The following is a 27,400-nucleotide window of genomic DNA, read 5'->3' on the forward strand; positions in this document are numbered from 1 at the left end:
ACTAGGAAAGCAAGAGGTATATATGCTTATCTGCCACTCCATTCCAGCTACTCATTTTAATCTCAGGTGAGGAAGGCAAACCTCTCATGAGCTCAAAGGATGGAGGGAATTGTTAGAAATAACAAAAGAGGAGAGAGAACAATTACAATTATGGAAGAGAATAAGAAAAATAGCCTTTAAAACCTGTTTCTTGGTAACAGTTTTTCTAAATGATTTAGCTAATTAAAAAATACAGATGTTGATTTGACCTGTTAGTCATTTTTCATTGCACTTTTAAAGTTTTGGATCACAATGTATTTTTAACCATCTGCAGAGAGCTTAAGAAAAATGTATATGCCAAACATTATTTTTATAACTGAACAGCTTTTTCAGTAAAACCTAAATTTTGACACAGATCTGTGCAAGAGCTGATGTTTCTTCTGTCTCTGACCTATCCCTGACATCTCAAAGAGCTACCTTCAGCAGATATATCACTTCTCTCCATTTATAGCCCATCTTCCACTGAATAGTAATTAATTGCTGGCCTTTGCCAACAACAAATTATGACTTTAGCCGCATTGTCCAGCTGTGTTGTAGGAAAGAAAGCCAATGTTTTGTTTACTCCTCACTTTTTTCTTCACGCTGTACCTGTCCATTCATTCCAGAGAGGCCCAGCACCCTCATTTATGTCCAGTAATCTAAGACTGTGAGTAGCCTGAGGAAGTTGTTCACTTGCCATCCAACCCAATATCTCACACATGAACACAAGGGCCACTTGTCCATACATGCGTAGGCTAAGTGATGGATTGCAGGATGTAGCAAAATCTGCCAGGGACTTGGAAGGATTTCAGTTTCTTTGGATAGTCTGTGACCTATTTATGCGTGCTGCATTGATAAATGAAGTGAAAAATCTTTTACACCTTTCGATGAAGGTGCCGTTTGGTCTGGCAACAGTGCTGACAATTTTAGTGATGTCCTATAGGAAACAGCTGGGATTATTAATTCATTTTTACACAGGTCACTAAGCATCCAGAAGTCAATATTTCTTTTAAATTGCTCCCAATCTGGACCAAATCCATTCTGAAGGTGAAAGGTTCCAGATATATACTGCTACCAGCCATTATTAGAGTCTTTTTTAAGTCTTGCCAATTGTTTTTCCTTGGTTCAGCCTGATAATGACTGTATTAGGCAGAACAGAAAAACTGTACGTGCTCTTTAACTTTTGTTTTCAGCTCATGATATGATTTAATTTTTTAGTTCTTGGACATATGCTTTATTTTATTACAGATTACACCAATCAGGGTGAAAAAAGATGAGAAAGTCTTTAGATTTTGAATCTGAAACAATTGCTCAGTGACTCAAGACTCAAATGTAATGAGGAAGGAAGAATTGCCAGAAAGAGAGACTTAAACAGACACAGCTAAGGATAAAACTGAGCAGGACCGTACGGTTTCAATTCACAGGAATTTCTTCAAACCTATAATTTGACTTTGACTTTGTAGGAAGACGTACCTGCTGACTCTGACATTTGATGAAAGTCAGAGCAAAAGTACTGAACTTCAAGTTGCATGATGTCAAAACTATGGGTCTGAAATGTGACCTTAACATCCTCAGTCTTTGGAGGAAAAAGGAGGCAAAACGAAACTTCGCTGTTGATCTCTCGAGTGATAACACTATATGCCTGGGTCTTCAGATGTTGTCATTTACACCGCTACTTCGTTGGCTTAACACATTACTGATTCTCTTTTATAATCCTTTTTCAGAGTTGTGAATGACTAAACAAGTCCCAGAGAATCAAGCCCTATATCTTACTTAGATATTAAACAGATGGAAAGAGTATGGAGAAGAGCTACTTTAGCTATGCATGAGCTGGAAAGAGTGCTTTGCAGCAAGATGTTAAAAATGCAGTACTAGCTCTTTAAACAGAAGATCAAAGATGATTTGACTAGTGTGTAAACTCCTTCTTGGAGATACACTAGTGATATCTGAAATAAGAGAAACAAACAGTACCATACCGGTGGCAGGAAGATAAACCCACACATATTCATATTATACATAAAAACGATCCTCTCATCATGGAAATTAAAATAGCAAGGAAAAGAGTGGACCAACACGTTGATACCAAATGTGCACATCATTGTGCAATATAGTTTTCAGCCAAGCAGAAGAAATTAGTCACTCCGTAGGGGTGGCTGGATGAATTAGCATCACTGATGTCATGCAAGAAGTCACACGAGCTGGTTCTGTGGTGTCTTTGGGTCTTAATGTCTGTTGCTTAACAACCCTCACTCTGTCCTGCCTCCAGCCTTGCTGTGAGATTTTGGAGTGCTTCTTGTATTTGTAAATACCTGAAGTGCTAGCAAGTCTGTGGAAATACCCAGACCAACTTGCAGCATTAAAAGACAAGTTAAAACATGACTTGAAAAGAACTAGGGCTACTGTCTTTTGGAAGTTGGTGCTATAATACTCATTCAGTTAAATTTGCACTTTTATTGCAGATGGACTGATCAAAATTGTGACAACTTTATTGCTACTGGTTTTGGTTTTAGTAATTATGGGCTTTATCCTCCAGTTGTGACAAGTAGGCATGCAAGCAGCTAGAGTGGAAGCATTGCAAAAGACAAGAAAGCCAAATATTCACGAAGCTTCCTAATACAGTTTTCAGACCAAGGAGATTTTAAGAAGGCCAGTGACAGAACTGGCTGGAAACTCTCTTTCATAAAGTGATCTTTCTTTAAGGAAAAGTTTTCTGTAGAAAAAACTTATTTCTGCAGATGTTTTTTGAGTTCATGTTAGGAAACCCAAGCTGAAATTGTTTAGTTTTGGGCTTGTTGGACCTGAATAAAATATCTCATTTCGATCAACTGGCCAGAAACACTGATGAGCTGTTTTAATATTTTCTTTGTTTTGTTGTGGCCGTGTCCCTAGGGTTTTGCTATTTTCCTAACTCATTCCCATTCTGTCCTGTAGGGTAGATTGATTATCTGTATATAATACAGCTAGATCTCATCTGGAAGCAAGAACTGTGATGCAATGTGGGAGTTCTGTGATGTCTTAGGGAAATGTTATCTGTGCAGAGAGCATAGGAAAAGGAGCAAATGTAGGTATTCTTAGGTCAGGTGAAAAAAAGAAATAGCATGCCAAGGAACCATTTTTCAGGAGTATCTGCATTATGGTCTTTATGATCAGCTGAACTATTATTGAGAGAAAAAAAAATTAATAATTTTCCTCTTTCCACTACTATCAGTTTTTCTTTTATCTCCTTTAGTTTCATGAACTGTTTTTCTATCAGTCATGTTGACTACCGGTAAGATTCTTCTTCATCCAACCTCAGGCACTCATTTTCAGGAAATTAACTTGGCATCGTAACAGCTCCTAACATCTGTGATTCTTGACTTGGAGATAGTTGACTAAAGGGGCTAGGCAGAGTTTTAATCTATTGCCAAATAAATTATTGATTTTTTTTTAAACTAGGACTTAACAGTTTGGGGTCTTTTTCCCCCCGATGTATTAAATTTATTTGGGTGTAAGAATGATATGAGGGATAGAATGTGTTTTGTACTACAATATATTTCAGAGAACAGGCCAAAATAGAATATCCTCATATTTCCAGAAAAATTTTTGTCTTTGCTGGCATTTTTTTTTTCAGTTCTAGACAGATGCTTATAAACCCTTGCTGTGAAATTTGAATTGGATATAAGGTGTTAAAAATATTTGCTGCAAAGTAGCTGCACTCTGCTTTACTCTCCTAGTTCCAGTTCAGCATTAACTTCACCTGTGTTTACAGCACAGTAAAAAAAAAGACCCCAGAAAAAAGCTACCAGCGAAGCATATTTTTATGGAACGGTGATACTGTGATGAAAACATTTCTGTTGCCAATGAAGATGTAAGGCAGGCAATAAAAAGCGTAATGTAACCCTATGATCTACATGTGGAAGATGATAGGCAAACTCAATCACTACAACCTGCTGGTTCTGCACTTAATTTTGCGTTGCTGGTGTAACATCACCTTGACACTTAATTTTCTTTCCACAAACTATTCCTGATGATCCTTTCTTCATGGTCTTTCAGATCTTTCTTGGTTTTATTTAAGTTAATCATCACAAGCAACTATGTCAAAGCCTTGTAATCTGGAAGAACTTTTCTGCATTATGAGCCACCTCTTTTTTCTGTTTTCCATAATTTTCATTTTATTCCCATCTTTTCTACTCAGTCTTCTTCCTGCTATCACAATTTTCTAACTCAACTAGAAAGACAAATACTGTAGTTACCTTTGTAACAGTTGAGAATTCTTTCCACTGAACTGGATCTACTTTGTCTAGCAGTCACACTCAGACACAAACTGAATTTGGATCTAGATTCTAAATTTCAGGTGTTCTCCTTCCTGCAAGTGGATTGAAAAAAACTAACCAGAGTCTCGACAATTCTGAATATTTATAACTGGATCATCATATTGAAGATGAAGTCCATTCTAGGTTTTCCACTCAAATTCCCACCACTTACTTAGTAGCACCATATTATTTCTCTTTCTTATTTTTATTCAATAGTAATTTTAAAAAGTTAGCTACATTTCTACTTGAAATAGTAATCTAGCAGAACAAAAAAAATGGATATTTGTGCAGGAATTGTGTATATGATTTTTAATATTATCATATACTAAAATTGTTAAGCAACTCTCTTAAGAGTGACTGTTCAGATAGTTCAGAACTGAAGGGTTAAATTACAGCTTAATTTTTCAAAAGTGAAAGCATTGGTAATCCCTAGTGGAATCACAGAAAAAGAAGATTTAAGCACATATCTGTAGATGTCTATATTTGAAATTTTCAGTCCAAGTCTGCAAAGTATAAAAAGAAAGGTCCTATGCTATCGCTAATCCTTTAACAGTCCAGTACCAAAGCAATATTAAACTGGCATGCTTTGGTGTTCCTAAGACATGGTAGATCAATATTAGGCATTTTACATGCAAATCCTCTGCACGCATTTCTATAATTAGGTCAACAGTACCTGTTTTGAAACTCCCCATTTTATGGGAATGGACAAATAACCAGTGTTTAGAAAATTTGAAATGTAAAACTTCCTTCGCTCTTCTTCCAAATAATTTTATTCCTCATTCATGTACTATTTCTTCTGCACTACAGGACCTTTTTTCTAAGTGTAAAACTCGTCTTTTTAAGCAACTTACTTTAAAATGTTCATGCTTAAACCTCAGTATTTTTGTTACTGATATGGAAGATCAATAAGCCAAAAGTACTAAAAAAAAAAATGTTAAGGGCTGTACTTCCTACTATTTACTTGTTACCTTTTACTGATGAAACAAGTCTGTTTCATAATTGATATGCTTCAAATAATTATAATCACAGATCCTTTATGATTTAAAGACAGAGTGATGGAAATTATTTCACTTTCAATTACCATACTCCTCCTCCTCTCTCCATCTCCTCTCTCCACGAAACCTTCTAATCGGCCAAACATGAAAACTTTTAGAACCCAGCCTCAGCTGATGACAACCAGGAGAGGTGTCCTTCAATTACAACCCACCTTCTCTAGGACCATACTCCCAGTTTCTGTTCACAGATACCACCCTGGACTTGCTGGCATTTCTACTAGCTAGGACCATTAAAAGCCCTGATGTAAAACCCACCAGGAGTAGTGGTAATCCTGATCTTACATTCCCTAAGTTTTTCATTAGGGGTTATAATTATACTATACCATTTATGTAGGACATGGAGGTGAATGAATGAAGAATTTTACTCCTTATTACCTTTCTTAAAACGATATGATTTTGGAAATCTTAAATGCGTTATCCTGACGTGTCTTTCCGTTTTCTAAACAAGAAGACTTTGTTGGTAAATTTAGACTTGGAAACATGATTGGGTTTTTTGGGGGTTTTTTTCCTAGTTGAACATTGGCTTGTGGAAAAATCAAAATTTTATGGAGGAAAAAATGTGTTGTTGAAAAACAGAAAACACCCCTTGGTAAGAAGGAATATTTCATTCTGGGTCAGTTAAACCTATATAAACTGTATATATCTAAGTGGGGTTTTTTTCGCTGTATTGTCTCCAAAACATTTTACCTGTATGTCCGAACTGAAGTATTGCCTTGTAGTTTGGCACAACACAACACAAAGTCGCTATTCCTCCTGCCTGCCTGCCTGCTAACAGCAGCAGCGCGGGCGCGGTGGCACAGGCACCCGCGAGGGCTGGCAGCCCCCCGAGGCGCATCCTGCCCGGCGCCTCGCCGGTTCCGCAGTCCCCTTCTCAGGTGCTTTGTGTGACCCTGCTGGGTACCGCTGAGGACATCATCCCACCCCAGGGGAAGCCTGCGAGAGGTACCCGCAGGGACTTCTGCAGTCCTTGGTTTGCCCTGTTTTGTTTCCGTGGGGGAAGAATCTTGACCTTAGGTTTAGGTTTTGATATGCATCGTCCTGTTCGACAACCAGAAACAAAAGAGAAATTGGCATTTTCACCCTTTTTGCGACTGACTTTCCTGATAACGTTTGAAATGTATTTAATTCCTCACCTAAGAACAATTCACCTCATCTCCTTTTTAACTGGTTAGTGAGTAATAAATGTTTATTCTCTACAATAATTGGCAGCCCTACGGTGATCAGCATAATATGAGAGCCAAGGTAGAAAAGAACGCGTGTTTGTAAGCTAGCAGAATAGGGGTTTAAAATTTTCCCTTTTCAGCTTTAAGAAAATCTTGTAACCTGTGTGGGCCATCCTTTTAGGTCAATTTCATGCAGACTATTTTCTCTTTTTCTATATCAATCCTAAATTAATACAGTAGGTGCTCTGCAGCCAGCATGGTTTTGCATTGATCTTGGCCAGCTTGTTTACAGTGTTTTGGCAAGTTGCTGATGTACTTCTCCCCGGGGATAGAGCAGGGGTTAATTGCTGTTAAACTCTCAGTGCCAAGTAATGGTTCAGACTCTGTGCTACATTAAAGATGACACTAATAAGGAAAGAGTGCACTGGATTGCTCTGTGTTGAAAATTGGACTTGTGGTGACAGAAACTTGGAGCAGAGCTGATGTAATAGGGAGGCCATAATGTAATTATAACTGCTGAACATGTGTCATACCAAGTTAAATGATACATTAATGAATCAAAACAGGTGATGGAGTGTTGCTCTTTCAGCAGATAGAGGTGTTTTCAAGGTCAGATTGTCATTAATTTAATAATCTGCAAACTGGATATTCTTCAAATTATAAGCAAAATCAACTTTAATGGTTTTCTTTTTAGTGTATTTCTTGTCCTGTACCAAAGGGGTGAAAAAACAGAAGATGTTATTCTAAGTATGGTTTTGTTTATCCCCCTTTTATTATATCTCTATTATTCCTAATACAATATATGTGTACCTAGCATTTTTCAGCGAGGTGCGAGCTGTTTCCCTGTGCTTCGAGCAGGCTGAACACACGCCAAGAGGTGTGTAGACATATTAGTATAGAATTGAGCAGAGCTAATAGGCTTTGCTGAGAGACCGAATATATTACACAGAATACAGTCAGTAAACGGCTTCAAGTCAGCTTGAACCATGGGCAAAACAAGCTCATGCTTGATCAGAGCAGAAGTAAGCATGAAGTAATATTGTGAGTTATGCTAATATAAAAGCTCTTTGCCTGTTCTGCAGCAAATGAAAAAACACCTCTTACCTCAACTGGTTCCTTGTTTAACTCCACTGTCATGGGTGAAGTCCTACTTTTTAATTCTGGTAGGACTTCTATGTTCATGAGTTACATAAAGGCTTCTCTTCCAGATCAGGTGACAGTCCAAGGCAACACCATACAAATGATACTTGACCTCCTGAACATGACAGCATCTATCTATCCCTCCAGCAATTTCTGAGTACCTAAAGAAACACATCACCTATTTATTATTTTCTGAAATCTACAGTATTTTTACAAGTAGCCTTGGCTGAGAAGTTAAAACAGGGCCTCGCAGAATAAAGAATATAACCATTTTTGGGGGGAAAAAAAAATCCTTTCTTGAGTGTTGCAGTCCTCAGATTCCCGCCATGTCTAAAAAAACTCTGGTTACTTCACATTTGTCTTGCATTCCATAAGTTTCTCATTTATCCTCATGCTGTTAAAAATGAAGCAAAGATTTTTTAAAAGGTTCTAGCTGAGTCCAGTGGTGAATTTTTATTAAAAAAATGAGATTTTAATGCCTAAATCAAATTGTGTCTTCTGAAAATGCCACAGAAGGCCACACTTTGACTATATTTTTTAATTCTTAATCTTTTTTGTTTTACTAATATGTCCAATAAATATTTTTAAAATGGAATTTTGCAACAGGTTCCTTGCTAAATGGTGCTTCTGTATTTTTTTTTACCTTTCCCTCTCTTTTTTGTAAAAGTTTTTGGGGTTGAACTCATGGAGTTTGAGAAAATCTTGGGTTCTACCTAATTTTCCCTCTGATGTCACACTATTTAACGGAGGCTGGTTTTTTTCCCATTGGGAAAATAAAATAACTGCAAAGCTACAAGCCTTTTATAGGTCTCAGGAGAGAGACAACAGGTCCATGCCAGCTCTGTACATCAGCATGTCCTGTCTCCCAGCACTGTTCTTTGGCAGAGCATCTCCTGGAGGCTGGACACCTCCCAGGTACGAGTGTGAGCAGCATCTGAGGTAGGAGGAACTGTTCACATATTCTTTCTCAATCTCCCCTGTTCCCCCTCTTGTCTGCTTCTCTTCCTGTCTGTATTTTGGTGAAACAGATGATAAAGTGTGGAGCTCAGTGACTTCCTTTTATGGCCACCCTGCAGGGATGAATATAAGGTAAGTAGCCCCTGTCTTCAGCAGATTAATTCTGATTTGTTCAGTTGCTCCCAAGTGCATCTGCATGAGAAATTTTTGTTCTTTCTACAAAGTTCAAATTTGGCCTAAGAGTCATTTACACTTAGAGATTACTGAAATAAAAGACTTCCCTTTCAGAGGGTGTCAGGGAAGTGAAAGTTTCCTGAAGGGTAATATCCACAGAGCAGACATCACCACTGGGGACAACAGCATTCTCTGTGTCATTTGGCATCCTTTGCCCTTGAAATACTGGCCATTCACTTCTGTTGGGGAGAGGTAGAAGAAAATATTGTTTCCACTGTATGTACGGTAAGTCACAATCAGATCAGCATTTTTTGTGGGTGGAATTCCTGAACGTTTTTTTCTCCCCTGAAGATTTTATTTCAAGCCATGTCCATCTTAGTGAAAAGTAAGTGAAATGCTGGGAATGTAAATTAAAAACCTGTGGCATATGGTCTCCCAGCACTACTCCAGTCATCCTTACTATAGAGGTTTGACACCCCAACACTTTCTTGTTTGGCTGGTCAGTTAACCAGATCTAAGAATCGTGGATATTTCTTATGGTTGCCAATCTAAGACTGAATTTCGCCTTTGAGAGTCATAGGAAATTTCATTGCCCGTTTTATTTATCGCAGTGTAATATTGGAAAAGAATGGCTAAGCACTATAATGCTCAAGATGACATTCTCAAGGAAAATTTGTTACCTTACAAGGGATAAATTATCTAGAACATTTCATTAAGGCTTTTTGTAATACTCAGAAGTTGTACATGTTCGGGGAAACTCATTGAATCTCCAAGGTGCAAACCGCTGCTTTCTTAGTGGGGGAAAATAGAATAATCCTTTACCATGAAGCAGATCTGATCAAAAATGTTGAGTTGCCAATATTGAAATGTTCTGTGGGAATATAGAAAATTTGCAGAGATATTGTGGGGAAAAAAGCATTTTAGTTTTGGAATGGACCATTGAAACTTTTGGATTTGAAGCAATGTTTTGTGTCAAGATGTATTAGATTTTGGATTGTTAACCATCATCTATGATTTAAAAAGTCAAGATTAGACTAAAGCATTTTAATTTTATAGAGGCAGAGCATAACCCTAACACAAAATTAATTTGCCTCATAAATTTTTACTTAAATGGAATAAAATAAATGAAGAAATGCTCTTGTTCTGACTGTATAAGAGGCATAATATGAAGAGGAATGTGAACCAGAGCTGGAACACGTGGGGTGCCATCCAGCAGATGCTGAAAGCTTACATTCAGAAATCTCTCATTCCTGGTGATCCCTGAGAAAAATACTTTGATACCCTTGCTGAAAGTCAGTGATTGTATGAGATTTGTCGGTCTCTGGCTCACCAGTATGTTGTTATTGATTCAGAAGGAAAACATCTAAAAAACTGTGATATATACTGCAAAATGGAAATTCCAGGCTTTAAACCAAACTTTAAATAATCTCCTGATTCTGCTTTTCTCAAAATCTCTTTGCCTATATTCAACCACCCAATCAAGGTAATACCCCACTCTTTGGTACATGTTAATTGTAAAATTTATTTTTTGAGTCTTTATAATCATGAAGAATTGCTGGTGTCTGTGGAGGTATTCCCGTAGTACCATTACTATGTTACTTGTATGACATGATAGTTATAAAAATTATGTTTAGGAGTAAAATTACAGTGACACCAAGTGCAGCAGAGCTTTTTTCACTAACAAAAGTGACAGGTTTTCTGTCTGGTATTTACATAGTTTAATAATAGGGTTATTTACATCATTGTTATGCCCATATAGAGCCTACACTGATTATTAAACATGGTTTCACATGTTACAGGCCTGTCATTCTATCAGTGTCCCTTATCTACAGGTGACCCTTGATCAACACCTGTAAAATCTATCTGGTTCTTGAAAACAAACTAAGCTCCAGAGAAAATTTTGATGTCTTGATATTTCTCTACTACCTTTTTAAACACATATGTAGATGTTGAGTTATAGTCTTGATAGAAGGATTCCTTTGAAATATATTGAACTGTGTAATGTAATTCACAAGAAATTACAACTGAGTTATCCCCTGTTACTGATGACCACAAAAAAATGCTCAGATCAGCTATTTGAGGTTAATGTGCCTGAAATACTACTCCAACTTCTCTGGTTGAGTTGTAGAGTGATTAAGTTCTCATGATTTGGTCAAACGGATTTTTAAATTCCTCTCCCCAGTAATCTATTTACTATGGTCTGAATCCTGCACATTTTGCTCTGGGACACTGAGAGAGAATAATATATTTTAACATGTCTGAGTATAGATAAGATTAAGTCTTTGGGTCCATGTGAAGGTAGACTTAGGGAATATGTCCACTTGGCCCAGGATAATCTAGTCCTTTGAGGATGAACTAATTAATTCCTTAATATTGCTCTTATAATTGCAATGCTCCTTTCTACCAAATGTCAGATCTTGAAGACATATACATGTTTTCTACGGAAAAGGAAAGATGCATTTCAGAGACACTGGAACACTTCCAAAGTCAAAGCTGTTTGTTCTTCCAGTTTCATGCATCTTTCCACTGGAAGCACAAATTCTTTTATGGTACAGACACCTGAGTTTTGTCCATTATCAACTTTCTCTGGGATCATGGTCTCTGGATGATGTAGTCAAAATCTGTGATTTCATTTTGCTGATCTCAGTACAAACACAAAAATGCTTCCCACCCTAGGGATTCTACAATATAAATGTTTCAGAAAAAAAGTAAACAATGGTTGAATTTAAGAACAGGAGACAAAGAAAGGAGACAGTAGCAGTCTCACCACAACTGGGACCCAGCATTTATCAGGTTGCATTGGGATCACACAAGTGAGTTTCAAGGCTATGAAGATGAATAAGGAGGTAGCTTTATGGATGATAATAAGATCCTCCTTTGAGGCCTATCTTCATCCTTTATATGTTTTGAAATGCACATCTTCCTCCTTTCTTGTATATCCTTTGCAACCTGCACATGGAAGAAAGAGGAAGAGGTGCACTTCAAGGTCCATAAGAAGATGGACACTTGTCTCAGGTATTGATTAGAGGTCAATGTTACATATCACGGAGCTTGTGTTTGCATATGAGATTACCTGGAGACGAAAAGTAAGGAAAAGAAAAGCAGATAGAGGACAAAGGCCCCCCAGCAGGACACTGGAAGAGCATAAAGAGGGTTTACCAAGGAGTACACTGTAGGAAATATTAGAAAATTAGAAAGAAAAGTGGGGAAGAAGAGGGTCACTGAGGCCAAAAGAGAAGTTTCAAGAAGAGTGTGGTTCACGGCTTCAAAAGCAGGTAATGGGTCAGTGAAGATGAGAAAGGAGGCATTGTCCTGGCTATCCTGACGTAAGAGACCAGTCATTTCAAACTGGGAGGAGTAATTTTATTGCACTGGAAAGAGCATGATGATATTTTTGATGGGATTGTAAAAAGTATAATCAGTGAGTTCACAGATAAAAGGAGACTGCAGATAGCAACTGCAGCCAACACACTGCCAACTGTGGGATAACAAGAATATTTAGTCAACAGCAACACTGTATGTTGATTTATGAATTAAGTGAAACTTTCTTTCATCCACAAAGTTCTATTTCTTATATTTTCCTGAATTTGCTATGAGTTGCAAGCATCTTTTATTTCTCTTTCTTTGCAAATGTTTAGGTTTTTTTTTTTACCTTGCCAGTTTAGAAAACGCAAATAGACTATAAGATATTGCTGCTTTTAAATGAGACATATGTTTACCTTAACCCTAATTTGATGTTAAGGTTTCTTCAATTGTTTGAGGAACAATACCAAAATTATTCCTGCAGATTACCTACTGAACTTCTAGTCTGATGCAATCTCCTTCTAGTCCCCTATACTCCAATTCTTCTTTAAAAATAGTCTTATCAGCATTTCTCTATGTTTTCCTGAAACTACTATTGTCAAACTTATATTTATTTTGTCCCCTTTTCCCTTATTTATTTATTCTGCTATTCTATTAGACATATACATTTCCCTGATTGGACATATACATTGGGAAATTTTAGCTGGATTTCTACTGTGATGCCTCGTGTTACATGTCTTTGTAAAAGGTATTATTTTGAAGTTTGACTATATCATATGCTTTTGAGTTGGGAATGCAGACCTAAATGTTCTAAAGAGCCCTAAATTGTTGCCATTCCTACAGATTTTGATTCATACCCTGGGAATTACACCACACAGAAAATAAAACCCTGTATTTATTTATTTATGTATTTCAGTTTTTCTAGAGCTTCCTCCTGGCTTAAGGTGCAATCGTTAGGGACACCAGTTTCCCACAAATGCAGTTAACTGTATACTGCTGTTTAAAGAGGCAGATAAACCAGCCTTCCATAACATAACTATTGCATGTGGTAAATCTCTGACACCCCCAATCCATTAGCATTCGCCTCAGAATCCCCAGTGGTAGCATCTTTAGCATCTTCTAGGGTGCAGAATTGCATCTTAAAATCTAGTATTACCTATGATATTTACAGTTTATATATTTTAAACTGGACAAATATCTGATTCCAGGGGAAACAAAATGAAGAACTTTCGCCTTCTGAGTGACTACTCTTTCATTGTAGCAGGGACTCAGCTAATAAAGTTTTTTTTATATTAAGGGAGTTATAATTTGCTAGCAGGATCTTGACAGTTGTCTTTAGAATAAGACAATATGCCTTTCCCCTTCCTACCAGGCCTAATTCCCTGGTAACATTATTGAAAATGTGCATGGGCTACAAAACTAAAGATTAACTGTCCAGGGACCTGCTTCCTGGAGCTTATTTGAAGATTAAATCAAATGGCAGGCAATATATATTTGGTAATTCAGCTTTGTTTCAGACTTTTCCAATCTAGTGGCAAGTATAATAGAAGAATCTGACACTCAAAAGCATTAAATGGGTTTTTCTTTTTTTCCCTTTTTTTAATTTGAAAATGCCTGGTATTTCTGCCCATAGCAAAATTAGAATTCATGATTTATTTCCTCATGTCTGAAGATCCTGCTCTTTTGTTTTTGAACATGAAGCAAAGTAATTTTAATTACAGATGATGTGAATAATTTTTCCCTTTTTGATAAGCTATTATTCTTTCTTATTATTTTACGTAACAAATACCAGTAGAAGAGTTTAAAGAGAAGAAATAAAATACATACTATAGTGTTACACCATTCATTTAAACAGAAACATATTTTGAATTCAGTGTTTAGACTATGTATTAGTTAAACAGATTTCTATTCAAAAAATTGGATTGAGATGGATGGAGATGTTATGCTGTTTTAAAAAACTGTATTTAGAAGGCATGTTCAAAGACACTGAAGTGCGATTTGTCCTAGTAGCAGACATCTGAAGAACAAGTGACATTCTTACACAAAATCTATATCGGTGATGTATTTAATTACACAGTTGATTGAAATTGACAGCTTCAGTGACCTATGAGTGCACCGTTACTGACTGATGGATGCTTCAAATCTGGTTACTTTTAAACCAGTTCACATACTGTTCAATAATATCCTGTCAAACTGCAAACTACATTTTTGCATGTATATGGACTAGGCAGAGAACATTTTAATTAATATAAGGTAGAGATGAATGATGTTTAAAAATTGATGTAATTCTTAAAAATACAGTAATTATGATTTCAATAGGAGATAAAGAACTTTCAATATTATTCAGGATGGCTGTATTCCTTAAGAAACATATAATTTACTTTCATGCTCACTCATATCAGCACAAAACCTTTTAACGCAGATTAGCTCGCCATCCTCCTTTGCACATACACAGGCAATCCCCATTACTAGCTAGACAAAGTCATTGAGAAAATGGTACCTGAGCTTTCTGAAAGCCTGTGACAACTGCTAAGGGAGACTCTGGAAGCTTTGCAACCAACTTCAGTGCAGAGGCCATCTGCATCAAAAGATGACTGCATGGTCACTCTGTTCAGCCTTTTGGAGCATCAGTCATGATCTCAACCACAACATGTTTCTCGTGTCTCTGTCACAGCACAAGCAGCATAGAGTGCAAGTCTAGGATTAGCAGTGGACATCTCTTCTTTGCACCTCTGCCTCCTTTGCTTCTACTCCTCTGTAGTTCTGTGGGGGTGGATCATGCTTTTTTCAAGCTGTTCAATATTGACTTGAGACTCTGTGTACAAGCAGCTGCTTCTTAGTAATACCTAGAAGCATAGCTTATCTTCTGGAAGAATAGCCAACAAGGCATGAACTTCTGGCTGAAGAGCTCATGCTCCAATCTGAAGCCAAGTAGATGGCATAAAGGATGAACAGGTACCCGAGATGTCAAAATGTCAAGTAACCTCATAATCCCATTCAGTGAATTCGAATCTACATCCTGGTAGTAATGGTAGCAATAAAAAAATATAAGCAAGCTTTCTCCCTTCCCAGATTGGTCACAGTGTTCAATGTCTTCCTTACTGCTAAATTATATTGCTGTAACTAATTATGTACATTATTTAAAACAGAAGCAATATTAAGGCACCAGGATATGCCAAATATGTCAGCTCACCTATCCAGTGAGATCACTTCTCTATTGACCACATCAAGAACTACCTGAACAATCATATTTCTATTGAATATTCTATTGAATATGAATATTTCTATTGAAGATATTTGCATTCTGAAAGAACAGAAAAGGTTACAAAGCAGTCTTCTATTGAAGACTATTGTGTGAAACAAATATGATCTGAGTACAAAGCATCAGGCTGAGAAAAAGAATTTTCAGTGAAGACTAAGCTCCTTAAAATAAACTACAGACTTTCTGCCTTTGAAGGTGCTTTCTCAATATAGCTAACATTATTAACTTTGTACATAAATGATGGAAAAATCTGACTCCCTATAGCCAAGATCTACATTTAGAGGAAGAGTGAAATGCTTCCAATTTACCCAAAAAAAAAAAAAAAGGATTCATCCAGCTTAATGAAATTTTAAAGAAAAATTGTAGTAACATTTGCATAGAAAAAAAAAATGTTCCTTTTTTACTTTTGCCTCTGTTTCCCTAACACTGTTTTGCATTCGACTTATTTAAGTGGAAGTAAAAGATTTCACACTTCACCCTGGAAATCTTTACACTCTCTGAGATAGGGTAAGTAATTAAAATTAGAAGTCTTAAAGTTTTCCAGAATTTTACCAGTGGAAACAAAACCCCTCTGTCACCAATAAGGATTGTGAAAATGCCTTTTGAGTGAAAAATAGGAACAAATAAGAGTATTTAACATTAAAAGAAGTTCAGTGGTGACAAAGGATGTTACAGTACTTTCACAGCTGGTATCGGTTATAGCTAATAGTGTAGTCATGGTAGCATGGTGCCTGTTATGGACTAGCCAAAAGATTTACCCAGTCTCTCTGTGGCCTGCATTGAACTCTGATTTGTCATCGAGAATAATTAGCAGTTAACCTTTACATGATTTAGTTCATGGTTGATGTACACCAAAGTGGAAATAAGTGCAGGCATCGTTTACAATGAATAAACCTAATAAAATATGTTCTTAGCAGGGAGAAAAAGGCAGCTGTATCTACCAGGTATCTCCTGTTTGCAAGTTCAGAACAAGTTATACTTGACTAGAAAGAAATTTCTCTCCAGAAACAATTGAGAATAAGCTAACCTGACTATTCAGCAGTGCTCCAGCCCCTCTCTCCTTCCCAGGCATAAGGATTCACAGTGCTGCGGAGTGGTCCAGGCTGTGGAACTAATCCAGGGTAAAACTAAGCTTTCTTCCGGCTTGGGTCACTGCATGGCTTTATCAACGTGCACTGGGATGAGAGAGGAGATAAGTGTAAAGAGAGGACTGCTACAGATTACAGCAGATTACTGTGTAAATCAAGCAGATGTTGGATCTTCTCCTTTCATGTATGAGTGAAGAAGCAGTTAACAGAGGTTTTGAAATAATGGGCCCAGAGGACCTGCATTAATATCTTCTGAGATAAGTGGCATTGGTCCCACCTTAGGATTTCCTGTGCTGGTCTTCTGCACTTTCCTAGACATACTTATACTGCATACCCTCACTCCACTGATCTAAGGGTGTCATAAGAACTGTAGTAGCTTGTTAAGCATAAAAGATAAAAATGAGAGAGAGCAATAAAAATAATGTTATACTTGCTATATCTAGGCCTATTTCTAGGAAACACAGAAATTCTTCTTTCCATCAGGAAGAGTATGAATATATACTCTTCAATACATTGAATATATTCAATAGTGAATAGTCTTCAATAGAAGACTGCTAATCCCACCTTAAAGTTTTGTACTGTCAAAAAACCAAACAAAATAACCAAAAAAACCCAACAAATCAACCCATGTTTCTTTTCGGTACCAGGAATATCTGTCTCTGACAAAGGGTCACCAAAAAACACCTCTTGTAGAAAAAAAGCATTCTGCTGAGAACACAAGATAAATTATTTGGGCAGAATTACTAATTTATTTTTGGCTTGCTTTTGAAAACAGTGTGCCAGTAGGTTGCTAACATTTTCTACCTGGCTATGCTTTCCTCTCTTGACAGCCAACCACCCTTCTATACTTACAGGCACAGAGCACTTGGCTTGTGTATGTGGTCTGTGAGCTGGGTATAGATCAGATCCTTCTGACCCTTTACCTAAGATGTAGCTGTGGGACGTCTGGAGTCTAAGAATGTTTTCTCTGTTTCTTCATTGTGTTAAGTGCTAATCTCCAAGACTAATTTTGGCTTGAACTTGTTGGGTCAGTTTTATGCAACTTCCTTTGCAATTTTATAAAGTTTACTAGACTTCCTTTACATTTCTGTCCACATGTGAATGATCTAGGTGGAACAGCTTAGATGTTTTGTAGTACAGTACCCCATTTTCAGCTGTTTGTAACTTTTTCAGCCTTCAGAAATGTTGGTTGCAATTTTCTGGGTTGAATATCTGCCTCAGGCTAAACAGGCTAAAATAGTTCAACTGTTTCTGAGACCAAGATTAGGAGAAAAAGACCTTGTTTTCTCATGTTAAACGTTATTATTTGCAACGGGTTTAAGAGAAAACCTTTCTAATGTCTATGTTTTAATCACAGCAGGAGATGGGAAGTCAGATCTCTGAGTCAACAAGAAAAGTTATAAATTCAAAGCACAGATGTTGCTCTGTCCCCTCTATGGCTTGCTTCGTTCATTCAGAGTGTGTGGGGAAAGGCTAGTGGAGGAGCAGGCATACCTCTGACAAGTCCCAGGTTGGTTACTTGATTTGAGGACTTGTGTGATTTGATCACTGAGCCAGTGGAGCCTATGAATTATGCAAGCAGCGTCTGGCCCCTAGAGAGCAGAGACTGGCCATAAATTGGCATAGTTGCTCCAGTTTTCCACTTTTTATACAATACCTTCTTTAACCACAGTACCGTCACACCGTCATGAGAATTTGAGTATGGGCAGGATGGTTCTTCTTTTGTACCAGACCACCCTGAAATTCCCTTTTCTACTGTTATTACCTTGTTGGCCAGTTACAGACTGCCTGGTATTTCTTGAGCAGGGTGAGTGAACCAGCAGATTAACTACCAAGTTACCTTCTGAACTTTGTTGGATTATAAACTGAGATATGGGTGTTTGGTTCACAGTGTTACAGACAGTGGCTGGCTGTGATGGTTGGATATAGAGCTTAAATTTACTAAATTTTTCAAGTATTCAGGCCTACTGTCCTTTTTCAATGATCTCTTCTTTAGGTATTTGAAACTCCTAGGAAAAGTTGTCCCTGAATTAATTTTTACATTTATCTTTTCCCATCTAATCCAATAAAGATGAACTAAGGCAATTCTAGCTGCAATAGTCAAATGTTAAGCCAAGTCTCAATTTTCTTCTCATCAGCTTGTTCACTTGGCTATAAGTGTAGTATAAGAATAATTTCTGCACGTCAGGAAAAAAAATACAATGATGTGAGTATTACACAAAATTTGATCTGAATAGCAGACTCAATGCAATTTTAGTAATTTTTCTTTTCATTCTCAACTTTTCTATTTTCTTCTCTAGCATTTCTGGATAGACATTCCAAGACCATTACTATGAATAGGATGTAACAACAACCATCTGCAGGTCACATAAACCCATTCATCAGCATATCAGCAAGTGGACGTAAAATATTTATAGAATTTTTATTCATGAGAGAAAGAAACTGTTAATTGGTGATTAACATAAGAAGGTAATAATGAACTCCAATCTGTGTAGTACAGTTTTGTTATTAGTCATTTTCTGCAGGCAAGATAAGAAAACAAAATGAAGAAATTAGTTTTCATTTGCCAGAAGAGCTATTTTGTGTAGATTACTGATTAAATGCATTTTGATATCTGATGCATCTGTACATATCCAGATTCATTTCTCTGATCTAGTGAAATTTCACAGATACTTCCCGAAAAGGGAGCTTTCTAACACACAGTAACATCTCTATCAATCACTGTGTATTCATAATAACTCATATCCCTGATACTTAATTATGGCTAAATATAATTTCTGACTTGAAACATTTTCAGCATAGCACTCAGCATATTCCTAACTTCAGATGCAGTTTTTTTGTACTAAAAGTTCAAATACTATAATGGATTTGAGGCTGTCATGAAGATGTCTATATAGTCACAATTACTGAGTTTAAAACTATGAAGATAAGTATGAATAGTGTAAAACAGACAATTCTTGGAAAAAAGGTAATGTTGCTTTAAGTGGTCTTCTTCAGGAAAAGAAAAGCTGAAGTGCCATAAAAAATTATATCCATTGCTTACCCTCTCCTAGTTTAATTTCATTCTAACTTTAAATAAACATTCCTCTACATTTAGCAACAGTGAAAAAGGCTGTTCTTACTCATTTTGTACGATTAAAACTACATTAGCAATATAGATGTATTAATTTACAGATACAGATACTAATTGCTTAAATATTGAGTTCAAAACTAGACACTAGTACTGGGAAAGGATAATTGGTTCTTGCCGTGGAAAAAAACTATACTAAAGAACTTGAAAGTGCTGTCACATTTCACATAACAAGCAAAATCTCAGAATATTTGAAAAATATTCTGAAAGAAAATGTCTTGGGGCTTTCTTAATGAGAATGAATGTGGTTTGAAAAGATCAAATAATATCCACATATGTCAAATACAGGTTCTAATAACACTTAGAGATAATGAATAAAATTAAAGTAGGTCATTTTTAGTCCTTTAGGATCCAATAGGAGGCATACCTCTTCATAACATCTTGTTAAAATATAATTAGAAGCATTTGCTGCATTTACAAAGAATATCAATATCAAAGATAAAAAAAATTAAAATGAAATATTTTACCATTCTTTAATTTTCTGGGTTTGTTTTATTATCTTTTGAATAGTAAATGGCATGTAAATATGTTAATGTTGTAGTAAGTGTCATGGCTTAATCATAACCGTAAGTAACATGGCAACTATAAATAATCTGATAGGTGAGGTGTATTTTTTCATCTCCTGCTGAATGTGATATCTTTTAGAATCCACAATTGTCTTATGTATATATGGAACTGGACATACAGAACTATGTAAGGAAAGAAAAGTCCAGATCACAACATTCTTTGGACACCAAGCTAATGTGTCAATTTTAGACGATGTCCATTTTTTACTGAAAATGTATAGAAAGTCTTAAGGGAGGAGGAAAAAAGAATAAGGGTGAACAGTCTGATATAGAAATTGTTATAGGAGAGTTGTTTCAGTTCAGTTAAATTCAATGCAGATGCTCAGCACTTGTCAGCTAAATTAAACTAAATTTACCGAGCACGCACTGGTCATCCATCCATAACGTTGGTGTTTAGAAATATAATGGCTTGTCAGGATCTTTGTTTTGGAGATGGATCATGTAGTCACCACTAGGTCCTGGTTTACTACTGAGAGAACTGATAGGTAGAGCTGGTTGGCATTTATGGCTGAACCATTTCCTGATTCAAAATGTTGATTTGCGAAATCAAACTATTGGAAATTTTCACAAATCTCCACATCTGTTTTTTTAAGCTTTTTCATAGTGTCATTTTGAAGTTTTCAAGAGGGAAGATCTTGCTTTGCATAATTTTCTGTAAATTTGAGGTCCACTTCACAGAGCCATGGAATAACAGTAAAGGAACAGACGAAAATAGACCATGCTAAAAAATTGTGAAAGAACTGTAAGAAAGCAGGATGAGACCACTCATGAGAACACAAATGGAATGAAAGGAGTCAAGAAACAAAAGCAATTCAGTTTTCACAGTAAGCCTTGGTAAACGTCTTCAGGCTTAGGGAAATCTGTAGGCCAGTGCAATCAAGGGACACCTTGTGAACTGAACAAGACTGGTACCTACTTACCACAGGACAGGGGGAGAGACATTGTTAGCTACAGGTGTATTCACCTGACATCATCTCGGAGCCAATGTGATCTCAGGGGAGTTATCCTGTTGACTGCTCACTTACTGCCCATTTACAAATGTCCCATATGTTTTCTCACCACTGCCTTCTCAATCCTCAACACTGCACTGCATCAGAGAACAAACCACACTGACATAGGTAGAAAAGGAGACCTTGGATAACTCATTGAGAGATAGGTAAAAAAATAAGCAACATAATACTACTCAATAAAAAAGTATAAAATTGGGTGTTATTGTGTTGCTTACTTTCTCCATGACATATCTAAGGTATGGCCTCTTATAATCAACTGCATAATTAAAAATCTCTTTGACATTCTTGTCAGCTGAACCTCTGTCAGTGACTTTGAGAAAAACATTCTTAACCCAATTATGTAACTTCAGAAGCTGTGGCAAGACTGTCCTCATAGCCCATGTATCTGATAGTGCCACCTCCCTTTGGATCTTCCTCTCTTTTCCCCTTCTGTACTGCACTAAGTGAAAACTGCTTATCTCCCCTCTAAAAGCTCTTCATCATCTATTCATACTATTTCATTGATAATCTTGTACAAAGGCTATTACTGAATGCACTGGGACTCTGCATATATGAGGAACCTTAATATGTGAAGAATTTCAGGGTAAGGCCCCATTATTAAATTTATTACTGCAGTTTCACTCTTTCTCTTCTGCTTTTTTATTTTTAATTTTTCTTTTTCTAATAATTTTGGGTTTGTTTCCCTTGTGGATTTCTTTCCTTTGCCTTTTCTCAACCCTTCCTGCATTTCTTTTTCCTACAATACTTTCTCCTGATGCTCTTCCTTGGCTTCCTTGCCAAATACATTTTTAAAGCTGTTATTTATTTGTTGCTGCTTGGCCAAATGCAATTCTTTCAAAATCTCCCTGGGTGTTTTTTACAAAACTATTGATTTTTAAGCACCCCAAAGATCAAGTGTGGCTGCCAGCTTTAATGTGTTTCTCTCACTGCAACAACTCCTCCTTTGAAATGGCTGACTGAGTGGGATATGACTCAAGCTATGAGCAGGAAGCAAATGATTTCCTTCTGCTTGCTTCTTTGACTAAGTACTTGGCAAACATCAAGAGATCCTGCCAAAGAACTGACTCATCAGCTAGTTCCTGGTTTTCCTTTCTTTCTCTCCCAGCTTCCCCCTCACAAACACATTGTGGATGGTGGCATATTCTCAGCAACATCACAGTGGTTTAGTAACCCTTCCTAAGAACTTACCAGGAGAGATGTGTCAAAATCAGCTTTTTTCCCCTCTCACTCTTTGCAGTCTCTTCTGTACAATACTGCATCTTATCAAATACTTATGGATGGCAGAGATGCATGAGGAAACCAAGGGTCGCTTCTGCTCCTGTTCAAGTCAGTGCTTCCTGCAAAGATGACCTTTTGAACACAAACAAAATCCCAGCAATCATCTGAAGCAATTTGTGGTTATCTCCCATCATTGTCTCACATCTATGATCCTAATTACTTCCAATTAAAGGTCAGAGCTAAGCCTTTAGAACAAAGGAGAAAAGAAAACCCCTCAGTGTAGTTGCTGTAAAAGTCTAAATTAAAGTACGGGTGTTTGACAGGTTGGTTACTGTTAGCCCCATGAGTTACTGTTGGTTTGTCTGAGCTATTTTTTAATAGTCTGTCTTTAAAGAGGAGCCTTGAGGTTTGATGAGCTTCAAGGCATGTACAGTTTTTGTGGAGTATTATGGTAGTGCAATGATCCTATTCACATGTATCTCAAAACTTTTTGTGCTGAGAATCAATAAGGTGAAAGCTGAAGTTGAATAATGTCTGTCTGCTCTTTATGTAGGGATGGGTAAGGCTTTTATGTATGTATGTATGTATGTATGTATTTATTTATTAATCCTGGTTAGAGTATCGAGCTCACTGGCATATGACTAAATGGCAACGTGTTTTTTGAATGGGTTTTCTAGCTCACATGTACAGGGAGGCTGTTGTCAGCAACCGGACTAGCTTATCTGCATGGGTGTAACTGTGCAAAATGTAGTTTGTAATTTGACCACGTATAATTACAATATAGATGTGCCCTCAGTATCATGTCAACAGCAATCTAGTCCAAAAACTCCCATGGTAGAACAGTTTTTCTGGTTTTGGGTTTGGTTTTTTTGTTTTCAGATTGGGGTGGTGGTGGTGTTTGGTTTGTTTGTTTGTCTTTAATTCTAGGTAATTAAAAGTCCTTTAAGAAATAGTCACTTATTTCCTGACAACCCAACCACAAACTGCTGATACTCTATGATCAAAGACAACCCAGCTCTCCTAAGTATAAGCATTCTGTGCAGTTTAGACTTCTACTACGGGGGTTATCGACTAAATGGACACTAGGTAAGTAACATCTTCCCATTTTATTGATCCTGTGACTATATGAGGAACAATACAAATGATAAACTGCCAATCTGATCTTTTTACCAATGCACAAATCATTGCATTTTGCACTGGGCTTTAGAGTAGAACATTAATTTTATAATCAGCACTTTATTTGTTCCCAAGCAGCATAAACTGCTCTTAAAGTCAAGTCCTTTTAATGGCACAGGACATTTTACACCCTTCTTTTGGTAATATGTTCTGCAAGTGAAGACTTGCATGTTTGAAGATTACTCTCAGACATAATGAAGAAACGACAGAAAGCCTGTTGGCCTAGAAAAGAGCCATTCATATCCATTCATTTATGTATATCCCACTCACATGCTGGTAGTGTTTTGTGATATGTATTTCTATCCCCTTGTCCATGCAGTTATCAGGCACCCTATGTAAGGCAGGCATTAAAGAAGGAACATCATATGTCACACACAGTTAGTTGGTTAGAGACAGACAAAGTCATTTCTTCTTATCTCAGCAGGAAGCCACACCACTTTGAGCCCAAAGCTTCTTGGTTCAATATCTTGCTGGAATTGATTCCCTATAAATATGAATTACTCTTCCTTTGATCTTTTCTCATTTGTGGGCAGGACAGCAGTGCCCCACAGATCTATATGTGGAGGGTCCACATAAGTTTTCTATGTTTTTTCTGTGGAAAGCAAGAAATAGGGTTTCAGTGCTTCTCTACATGTGATTTTGGTGGGTGGACTTTATTTGGAACAGGGACTTAAAAGCTTAGAGGAGCAAGGGAGCAAATATGGCAGATATACATTAAACCCATTTTCATCTTGTAGAAATTCATCACAGACCCCAGGGAAAATCTTTAAACGGTGGATCTCTGTGAATTGACCTAGAGTCCTGTTCTGTGAATCCCCACTGTCATTCCCCGCCTATGCAGGATTAGGGAGGGGGTAAATAGAGCTTTAAAACTGATAAAATCTGTGAAAATGTAACATATATCCTACTTTTTCTTTTTCAGGGAGAAATTAAACAATTATCTGCTCATTCCTGTGAGAGAAATCAAGCCATTATCTCCTCAGTCGTTTTCCATGGCTGTAAGAATAAGAAAGACTGACCCAGCCCTTGGTCACCCTTTTGTATTGTAGGAAGTTAATTTACACTTTTGGACTTTAGTTCTAATCTAGATAGAATGTATGTGTGGGAATACATGTTAAACCATTCTGTGTGTCTCAGTGATGTGTCACTGAAGTGTTCATATGCATCATCTTATAAATGTAATCCATTCTACTTTTTAAGCTATTACGATATCACAGAATGGTTGAGGTTGGAAGGCATTTCTGGAGATCTAGTCCAACAACCCTGCCCAAAACACAGTCAGCTAAAGTAGTTTGCTCTGGACTGCGTTCAGTTGAGTTTTGAATATCTCCAGAGATGGAGGGTCTCCAGCCTCTCTGGGCAACCTCTTCCAGTGTCCAGTCACCCCCATAGTTTTTTCTTATATTTAAATGGAATTTACTGTAGTTCAGTTTGTGCCCATTGACTCTTGGCCTGTCACTGAGTACTATAGAGAAAACTATAGCTCCATCTTCTTTACTCCCATTGCTGTGCCCCGGATTTATATGCATCTGCTTGTTTTCCTGCACACTATGATGGACCTTTCTTGAACTTGCAGAAGGTGATCCTTCAAAATCAACCAACTCTTCAGGAGCTCTGTTTGCTCCATGACCATATCACAAAGGATTCTTCCAATCAGGTCCCTGAACAGGATAAAGTTTGCCCTCCTGAAGTCCAAGGTTGTGATCCTCTGTTTTGCCTTGCCCCCTTCCTTTCATGATCCTGAACTCCACCATCTCATAGCCCCTGCAACCCAGGATGTCCTTGATTTTCACATTGCTGACCAATTCATTGTTGCTTTTAAGTATGAGGTTCATCAGCATCTCCCCTTGTTGATTCCTGAGTTACCTGTGTCTAGAATTTATTATCAATGTCCTCCAGCAACCTCTTGAATTGCTTGTGCCCTGTCATGTTGCCTTTCCGGTGGATACCATGATGGTTCAAGTTATTCATGAAGACTGGGGCCTGCAGATAAAAGGTTTCTTCTAGTTGTCTGAGGAAGGCCTCATTCACTTCTTTTTCTTGATCACGTGATCTGCAGCAGGTTTTCATGCCAGTGTTGCCTGCCCTCTAATCCTGACCAGTAAATTCTCAGATGGCACATGACCCCAGCACATCTCTGTGCTCCCAATGGGATCATAGCCCTGCATCTGCATGCAGACCTCTAATTCCTCCTGTTTGCTCCCTGTGATTCATATGTTAGTGCACAGGCACCTTGGAGATGCAGCCAGCCATGCTGACTCCCCAGAAAAAACCTCCATATTGCTGTCCTATCAGCATTTCTTTATTCATCTCTTCCAGCCCTGTTTTGCTGATTACAGGGTCTCCCATAGCCATATCACCCCACATCATTTTCATGAGGAAGTCCACCACTTCCTTATTTGATTATGAGTTGTCAACTCTCCACCAACATAATTATTAATTTAATGCTCTCCTTACCAGGTTAGCCAGCCTTTTGGCAAAGGTGCTTTTTCCTCACTTGGTCAGGTCTTAGTATTTATTTGTAAAAACACAAACATTCATCCTTATGAGGGAGCAGTTTTAATGTCAGCCATCCCATTGACTTTGTTGAGTCTCCTTGTGCAAATTCTTATCAGATTGACTAGGATATTAGTCTAATTATTCTAGCATAATTAGTCTCCAAAGGTGGAATTGTATTTGATATGAAGTTTGAAACACATTTACCTTATGACTCCATTGTCATTTGCTAACCGCTTGTGATCATGCAAACAGATTTGTGACCAAGACATGCAAAATGTTTTGAAAAAGAACGGTATATGACATTAAACAGCACAAGAAGACTCCATTACACAAGCAGTTATGGTACTAACTGTGAGCTATCAAATGATGCTGCATCTTGTCCTCTTTTGGGTAAAAGGTAGGTATCTTTTTCCCTCTCTTATGGCTTTTTTTTTTTAAGGTGCTTGCCCCTATTTTGGCCAACATTTCTATTTTTTCTCACAGTTGTGATATCTGGACTACATATGATCTATTGCTGACTGTATAATGAAAGTCAAGTTTGCCAACACAGTCACTCCATTATCTAAGTCATTGCTCCATAAAGTGCTTTGAGATACCTTGAATATGAAAGGCCATATATCTAAATAAATTCTATTCTATTCTGTATGTTGCCCAAGTTGTGCCAATACATATTCAGTGCTCTGTGTGATGGGAAGAAAATGGGAGGGGGAAGAGGACAAAACCCATTCTTAACTGTATTACACTAACCTTTCTTTCTTCACTACACAACTATTTTCTGATATTTGACATTCACTATTGAAAACGTTTCAGTAGAGTTATAACTCTGTAATGAAACATGGCAAGGAACTCCTTTTAAGTAACAAGACTTAAAGGACTGCTATCAAAACAGCAGTTTCTTTTTCTCTTGAGCTAAAGCTAACAACCATATTTTAAATTTTGTTTTCATGTATGACGTATTTATTGGACTACCAGAACTTTTCAAAGGCAATACTGAGTAGTTCTTTTTACTATTTCAGCATACTGGAAGAAAGTGTCCCTGGTCAAAGGCCTGATGCCTTGCGTACAACTTCAGACTTCACACTATTCTCTCAGTGCTTTTGATCTCTCCAGTCACCTTTTTGTGGTATATTAAAGTAGAATTATGTTCATTTTCTATGAGTCTTAAGCCTGTTACAGGCTCTTCAGAGGTGTTTTGTGGGTGCTGGATTGTAGATATATGGGTCGGATATTCTGCAAGCCTTTCTGATTAACATTCCTTGGTTGCAAACACAGACAAGAACGAGAGATCTCTCATGCTCCATAAAAGATCATCCCACCATAAAGGATAGAATATTTTTGCATGCAATTTG

Source organism: Phaethon aethereus (assembly GCF_964289735.1).
Source record: "Phaethon aethereus genome assembly, chromosome: 1".
NCBI classification, from domain to species: domain Eukaryota; kingdom Metazoa; phylum Chordata; class Aves; order Phaethontiformes; family Phaethontidae; genus Phaethon; species Phaethon aethereus.